The sequence below is a fragment of the Pinus tabuliformis genome, chromosome 9, assembly GCF_031772625.1.
Source record: "Pinus tabuliformis cultivar Carrire ecotype Pingquan chromosome 9, CPIR1, whole genome shotgun sequence".
NCBI classification, from domain to species: domain Eukaryota; kingdom Viridiplantae; phylum Streptophyta; class Pinopsida; order Pinales; family Pinaceae; genus Pinus; species Pinus tabuliformis.
The window spans coordinates 368,121,026-368,130,143 of NC_142307.1; positions in this window are offsets into that span (position 1 = coordinate 368,121,026).

Genomic DNA, 9,118 nt, shown 5'->3' on the forward strand with positions numbered 1-9,118 from the left:
ACCCTCAGAGGAGGTTTTGGTGAATGAATGGATCAAGATTTGTTGATGTTTGCCTTTGATATCTGCTACTGATATTGCACTTCTGTACTCTTAGTAGATGTGAGAGCAAGGAGAAATAAATCATTGTTGCTTGAAGCTTATGAGTAGGACCAGTCATAAATGGTACTTTTATCTCTTGACCATTTCTGCTTATATGTTAAAGTGATATACAATTTTTAGTTGTTTATATGTTATTGCATGAATGCTTGAGTTACCATTTGGCACTTTTGTACGGTGGAGCTATTTATTTATGTTTAATGTATGAATAGCTTATTATGCAATATGCTGTTAACAACTTTTTTGCCTAACTTTTTATGCGAAATAGTTCATCTTAATTGATTTCCTTTCTTATAATCGCTGAATGATCTTTATTACCAGTTGTTATATGAAATCTCTTTAGGTCGCATAATAGAAGAGTTACATCCCATGTTAGCATAGATTAGATGTGTTGTTTTTATTAGATTACCATAGTATAGAATTAGATTAAAGTTTGAATTAGAATAGCTTAGATAGTTACTGTTAGATCAGCAACATCCAATTCTACACACACACACCCATAGATTGGGAAACTGGTCCCATTATCCCCAGTCGAACCCACTATACTAAATGGATAAGGAGCTGCCAACCAAGGTCCGGACCGGGCGGGTGTCCCCCTTATTGTCGACCCGATTTTCGGGGCTTCAACAGATCCCTAGGGAGAAATATCTCACCCAAATCCTAACCACTCTGTGAAAATCCAATTTCCTTGAGAAATGAGGAGAGTGTACGCAATTGAAATTTTCATTACCAAAACTCAAAACAATGATCATAAATGATGGTCAATCTGACTGATACACCAAATATGTGAGCCATGGGATCTTAATACACCATAAAAGTACCACCTCCAAATGACACCCACAGAGATATCCACCACCGACTTGCTTTACCTCCAAACTTTCTGATTTCTTATCCCTGGGAAAAGGTGATCATGAAAATCCACCATCCCAGCAGCTCCTTCCCAGAGCCTCAGCACAAGAACGTCCATCCAAAATGACCAAAAAGAATAGATGACCACAAACGAGTTGTAGGATAACTTCGATGATACTGCATATGCAAAATTTACTCATAGCAAGAACAACACCAACAACCCACAATACTCCATCACTGATGGAAGCACCTAAAACTATGTCCTTAAAAGGTCATGAGATTTTAAAAGAATTTATCCAATTCCTCCACAGATACTGAAAACTCTTATGTTCCTGTTGCACCCCAACCTCAGAAACACCCCCTACCATTCCCCCTTCAAGTGTGGATCTCCAAAATTCTACTTACATCCTTTGGGAACATCTAGTGACACTTTCACTATCATCATGGAAGAGTAACAATTTAATGCTACTCTTTCCTACACTACTTACGATGTTTCCTTTGCAACGTTGGTGCAATTGCTATTAATAATGCAATTAAAAATGCAATTACAACATAAAATAAATGATAAGGTGCGTGTTAATAGTGTAAAGAGATAATTAGATGTGAGTAAAATTTTAAAGAGTCTAAACACTTTAATAATATAGAGATATTAATTTATAATAATTATTAAAAATGTAATTTTCAAATAAATTTAATTATAGAAGTTTTTATGATATTTAAATTGTATTATGGTATTTATGTGTTTTATCAATTCTCTCCATTTAACTAATAGATATTTTGATTTTCTTCCTTGGAATTTAAAAAAAATACAATTGCAATATCTTATTATTTAAAATATAGTTTTCAATACACAAATAAATTCAACACCTTAAAAATTATAAAATACTGTAATTTTACAAATTGCATAACTATTACAAATTGCATAACTAAAATCAAAATATTAAATTAAAAAACAAACAAACAACACGTTTATTAATTGCAATATTTCAATTGACCCAAAAAAATCTATTAATTAAAATATATTCATTTGGCTATTTGATTAATTATTACTTAATAGTATACAAAATACTAAATTTGAATACCACCCATTGTAACATTGAAAGCTAGCTAATTAAATAAAATAAAAAACAACATGTACGATTTCAACCATGTGTATCGACAATAATATTATATATATATATTTTTTAAATTATGGGAAAAAATTTCAACCACCAGAAATTTTAGAAAATGTTAATAGTTACTTTTGAAACTGTTGCTACTAAAATAGAAAATAAAAGAATGACCGCAGTGATGATTGCAACCCAATAATTGCACGGAGTCGACCTGCTGTCGGAAGTCGGGATGGCGGGGACATACGCACCTGACAGGATACGGCCTGTCATTTAACAACAAATCAGCTAAACGGCCGCCTGCCGTCGTAAGCGACCACACATGGGATTTGGCATTGATACCGAGGAGCTCATACAAGTATCCAAGCTGATTCGATAGTTTTTATTAATATATTAGACATTATATGTTATTTATTGGATTGTTTCATTATATGTTATTTATTAGATTTTGTATTTGGTTAAATTTAATAATTGGTATTAATAGAATTATACTTCTACAAATATTGGTAACTAATTATCAATTTGAAAAAGAGAAATTTTTCATAATATTTTAAAAATTAAATAGAAATTTTTTAATAATATTTCAAATTTTCTAATTGTATTCAAAGAATAAATAATTTAGTTACGGGCAATTTTCCTATCAAATTCCACTCTGGACTGCAAGTTGCAATCTCTAAATCTGATTCGACCCATGACATAGAGAATGATGTGGCAGATATGGTTATGGATACAAATTCCACCCTGGACTGCAAGTTGCAATCTCCAAATCTGATTCGACCCATGACATGGACAATGATGTGGCAGATATGGTTCATGCATACAACAGATATATTTCATGATTTCCGCCCTCCATTCTGTCGTGTGGACGGGAGCATATCCACGTGCAAATGGACGGCGCATATAATAATAACTTTTCCTTCTTTGTACCGACACAGTTCCGAAAGGAGGGCGTAACTTTCTGACCGCCCGTTCGGTATGTTATTGTCCAAATATGGCTGAGTTTTCCCAACTAATTCAGGCCCCTTTTATCCTGATTCCTAATCATACCATTTCCGGTTTTTCAGGGAATTTCATATGATTTCCGGTTTTTCAGGGATTTTCATGTGAGTTTTGGCTTTTTAAGGAATTTGATTTAACTCTCTCGAGTAATATTTCATCATCTCAAATGTGAAAATTCATGTGAAATACTAATATTTTATTATTTAAATTATACTTGAAAATTCATGTGAAATACTAATATTTTATTATTTAAATTATACTTGAAAATTCATGTGAGATATTAATATTTTATTATTTAAATTATACTTTTTTAATGTGAGAAAAAAATTCAATGTTTTATAAAATTTATGGGACATTAAAATTATATAAACTCAATGATTTCAAATTACAAAATTTTCAATATTTAATTAAATTATGAGCAAAATTGATTAGAAAATGTATTTAGAAAAAAGGCAAAAAAATCTCTCTACTTAAATTTTATATATATAGTCTAACTAATAGATGAAAAGGTTTTTTTCAGGGCATTTTTCTTGTTTAAGTTTAGCCAAAATTTGACAAAGATTTTTAACAACTTGATTTTAAGTTGTTTAATCTGTAGAAATCAATTGCCCCGAATTTTTTAGGGTGTTGATTCCATTTATGCATCTAAAAATGTATTATAAACAACAAAATATCAGTCCTACTTCAAATTTATTTGGATTACGTTGAAAAATGTCATATAGATATGCTAGATACTTTAGGTTAGTCTTTCATTGGAAGACGAGACCATAGCCAAATTTCACTCTGTACAAAGAGGCATAAAGTAGCATAGTGTTCGCAAAACCAAAAATATTATACATATACTACAGAGCATACATATACTAATAAGTAGGCCAGGTTGGGCATTAGGATAGATTGAGATATCAAAAAACAAAATAAGTCAAAGCATAACATAAGACTAAGCATAAGGATGAGAGTTTGTGGTTGCAACCTGAATGTGGTCGTCATTGTTGACGGGGGAGCTTCCTTATAAGAAGGAAGGAACACCAAAGTGTTTCTCTATACAATCAAGGCGCTGGTCTAAGTCCCTCATATGACAATGAAAATGCTCCAAAACGTCTATAACAACCTTGGTGAAAATTCCATGTAATAATAATTAATAATAACCACGGTTGATGGGACACTTATTCCAAGTTAAATGTTGGGTAAAATCGTAGTGATGGGGATCACTTGTAATTGTTTAATGGCTAAAGAAATTGGCAAAGGTAATGGCTAAGGCTTTGGAAAGGTAAAATGGCATCTTTGGCACATTCATTTATGAAATTAATGGAAATTATGAGAAAAGGGAGGTGAAAGGTCACAGGTTGCATGTGAGACAGAAATTGAAGAAAAATAATGGAAAATGAAGAAAATAGAGGCCTCATTCATAAAAAGGCTTCTAGGGATTAGTTGGTAGCCTTTTGTCAGTTTAGTTTTGGAGCTCTCTCATTATTCTCCCTCTCTCTCATACTCTTGGAGACTTAGAGTTTTCTTGGGGAACTCTTGGAGGGTATGACATGGATTTTGGAGCAAGAAGACAAATGAAGAGCATGAAAGTGCAAGAGGTCATAGGGATCATCAACTACATCGGGATTTTCTTGCAGGTACCTAGTTGCATGTATGTTTTCATCCCTAGTTTTGGCATGCATGGCATATGCATGTGGATTTTTGGTCATGATATTTCACTAGCATGGAGATGTGCCTAGATTGACAGTGGATTGCCTAACCTTGCCATTTCCTTGATAACCATGGAGTCTATGGGTTTATTTCACTATTTTGTTTTAGTTAGTTCTCATGTTTCCTTAGCTTGGGTTGAGTTATTAGTTCCTGGAAGCCCTTGTTGGAAAAATGCTCTGGAAGCCCTGTAACAACTTGGGTCCATTTACTAGTCCTGGAAGCCTTGGTTGGACAAACGCTCTGGAAGACTAACGACAGTTATGGTTTGAGTTACTAGTCCTAGAAGCTTTGGTTGGAACAAACACTCTAGAAGCCCTCGAAGGCTTGGATGAAGACCAACCCGATGATGGTTTTTTGATGTCCATCTGTGAGGTGGAATCACTATTTGATGGGTTGAGGTGGATGGCCTCTGGAAGACCTCGATGGTTTTGGATTGATGTGTTCTATGAGATCCCACAATCATGCTTGGAATATGGCACGGGGGTGAATGGTTGAAGAGAGATTTGGCTCAACCATTCTATGGTTGGGTGGAACGCGGAAGTCCCATCCTAGGTTTGGATTTTGCATCATCAATATGAGGTTATTTCTCCTTGTAAATATATGAGTATTATACTAGCTTATATGTGGTTTATATGGCAGTGATTTCATGAGTAATTCTACTACTATTATGATGGTTATTTATATGTTTTATGATAATAACTATGTATGGCTCTAATTATGTTTTACTTATAAATGAATGATCAATGTATCTATGACCCAATGGATGAAATGGTAGTTGATGTGTTGAGGCACCATTGCTTCTTAGCGATTCTTAGCTAAGTATGAGACCCTTATGCTCAAATATGTTATTTACACATGTAGATTACATATTTGTGATATGTTTGAGGAAATGTCTCTCATGGCTACTAGGGGTCCAATCAATATCTTATTTAGGTAATTGCATTAGTAATGTTATTTTCATGTTATCTGACTGTTGCAAAGGTATCATGCAATTCTGGGGAGTGACTTGTGATTTGAGCTTGAAAATGTGACTTAAATTCAGGGACAGTGGCACAAAACTGACAAAAAGAGTCCTTAGGCACTAACTTGTAGGCCTGTGAGAGCATCCAGAGGTCCTTGGAGGCTAGCATGCCTATAGAATGAGAGCGTCCAGAGGTCAAGTTGTCCAAAAGTTCAGTGGGACCTAATCGCAAGCTCCCTGAAGTGTTGGATTAGTTCTTGAGGGTCCTAAGGCTGATGTGGAATGTCTGTATGGCGTGTTTCCATCGGTTCCACTTCCTTAACATTACTTAGGAGGTCAAGTCATATCATAGTGTCCTCTTGTCGCATGTTTACTGTGGCTGGCCGGCTGCTTAGGAAGATGTGGGAGGAGGGCTTTATAGAGTGGTATTAGAGCATGGTTCACCCCTCTTACTAGATGGGTTGTGTGTTGGTCATGCATGCATGTCAGTTGCATGTGTGTCTCTTACACTTGCATTCCATGTGCTTGTTGCATTTGCATAATGTTGATCATGGTTGTAGTGATGTCATCATGAGGAATTTGATGTCGTTATTGTGGAGTGCATCGTCATGAGTGTATGACTGGTTACATGTTGTTATATTTTGTTTACATGTTGTTATATGTCACTTGGTTACATTCTTGTATGTTTGGTTGCATTATTGTATGCTTGGTTGCACCTATTATTCTTGTAGGTTTGGTTACAAGTATTGTTCGTTTATGCTTGATTACATGCATTTATGCATGTGTATGGTTGGTTACACATTTCTTATGCATGTTAATGTTTTCATGTGGTCAAGTGTACAATGATGTAATGGTTGTTGTCATGCATGGGGTCGTGGTGTGTGTTGTTGATAAGGTCATGCATTGATGACTCGACCCTAGCTAGAATGATGCTTGCATGGTTATATAATTATGTGTTATGTTTCTATGTGTTGTCATGAATATGTTATATATGTATCATGCTGATTTGTTTATCTTGTAGACAAGGTATCCTCCCCAAGCTATACTGAGGTATGTTGGTTTATTGTGATTTGGTTTAGGTGACATGATATACCTTGTAGGAAGAAATATCAAATGACTAGCAACATGGTTGACTACAAAGAATCTCCCTACAAATCAGAAGAGTAGTATGGTGTTGGGAACTCTTCCGATTTGGAAGATACACTAAGAAGCTTAAAGGAAGAATTAAGGATCTGTAAGGCAAATAATGACTTAATCATGTAGGCTCAAGAGGAACAAGCAGAGGTAAATGCAGTGATACTTCAGAGCTTTTTAGATTTGCAATGATAGGGACCACATTGGATCATCTATGAGCAAGAGGATCGAACTAATGGGGCATATGGTAGTAGATCAGATTCTGGTCATAGGTCAGATAGAGATGACATGATTAGAAATGGCATGTTTTTGGACACTCCAAAGAGGATAAGGGATAGTCACAAGTACTATTCTAGTTCTAATTCATATATGCACTATGATCGTCATCATTATCATCCTTACAAGTGGAGTGATAGGGGGTATTTTTTGATGAATTCAAGAAAGAAAAGCTACCTACATTTGATGGAGAGAGGAACAAACCACGAAGTTCGTCATGTTGCATGACTATTCAGAGAACGTGGAAGCTAGAGTAGCTACATTCAACCTTAAAGGTAAAGAAAATATTTGGTGGGAAGATGTAAAGAATGTCAGATGTATTCATGAGGAGGATTTAACTTCGAGGGAGTTTCAGAGGTTATTCAAGAAGAAGTATTTATCACAGAGATACTTTGATGACAGGGAAAATGAATTCTATGAGCTAAAGATGGGATCCATGACAGATGAGGAGTACACTAGTCAGTTCTTAGAGCTATTGAGGAATGTGCCTTATCTCATGGAGGAGAAGGTGAAGATTTAGAGGTTCGTTAGTGGATTACCAGTTGCATTCAAAGACATGATTGAGTTCAATGAGCCTAGATCGTTAGATGAGGCCATTCAAAAGCTGAGGAATTGTTATGAACAATCGAAGTGCATATTTGAGACTAAGCTAGACTAGAAGGGAAATCCAAAGAAAAAAGGAAAATGGGACAGAAAGTGAGCAAGACCTCAGGGTACAGATAATAAAGAGAATGTTGCACCATCTAAGAAGTGCAATGCATCAGATAGAGGACAAGGATTATGATAAGGAGAACAGAACAAAGAAACAGGTTGGAAGCCTATAAAGTGTTGGACTTGTGGAAGAGATCATCACAGGAAACATTGTCTGCAGAATCAGGGTGGTAGGCCTCAAATATATAGTGCACAGGGGGCACATACTGTTGGGGATGTTGGTCAGAGTGTTCCTCATGTTTATGCAGAATTGGATAACAAACAAGCATACCATCAAACATCTATCATTGAGATGGACGATAAGATTTGTGATCAATTTATTTCTATTTTGATTGACCCAGGATATATTATAGCTATGTTAGTCCTGACTTGGTGGATAAGTGTGGTTTGAGTAAGGAATTTCATGGAAAGTCTTGGTTAGTGCAGTTGTCTACAAGTACGAAGAATCGAGTCCATCATTGGGTAAAATCTTCTGCATTTGATTTGAATGGTATGCCTACCACAACACATTTGAATGTATTATCGTTTAGATCATACAATATGTTGTTGGGCATGGATTGGTTGTATCTTCATAGAACCAAGGTAGAGTGTTATAACAAAGCCATTGCATGTGTTGATGAAAATGGGGAACCGAGAGTCTTGTAGGGTAAGAATAAAGCCACATCATTTAGGATGGTGACAAATATCCAAGCAAAGCATAGTCGTAGGAAAGGGTGTATGTTATTTGCAGCACACATTTCTAGTGACAAGGGTAAAGAGGTTGAGGATGCATATGTGTTGAGAAGTTTCCCATTTTTACAATAGGTCAATGATGTTTCTCCTGAGGACATTTCAGAGTTTCCACCTCATAGGGAGGTAGACGTTTCTATTGAGTTAATGCTAGGGGCAACTCTAGCATCAAAAGCGCCTTACAGAATGAGCACACTAGAGTTTGTTGTGTTGAAGTTGTAGTTATAGGACTGTTCGAAAAGGGATACATTAGGCCAAGTGTATCACCATGGGGCACAACGATATTGTTTGTGAAGAAGAAAGATGGTATTCTCAGACTATGCATTAAATACAGGAAGTTGAATAAAGTCACCATCAAGAACATGTACCCTTTAAATTACCTAGGATTGATGACTTGTTCGATTTTCTGAAGGGAGCAACAGTGTTCTCGAAGATTGAACTAAGATCTGTATATCACTAGGTACGCATCAAAGAGGAGGACATTTGCAAGACAAATTTCTAGACTGGGTATGGGCATTATGAGTTTATTGTAGTTTTGTTCAATTTGACTAATTCTCTA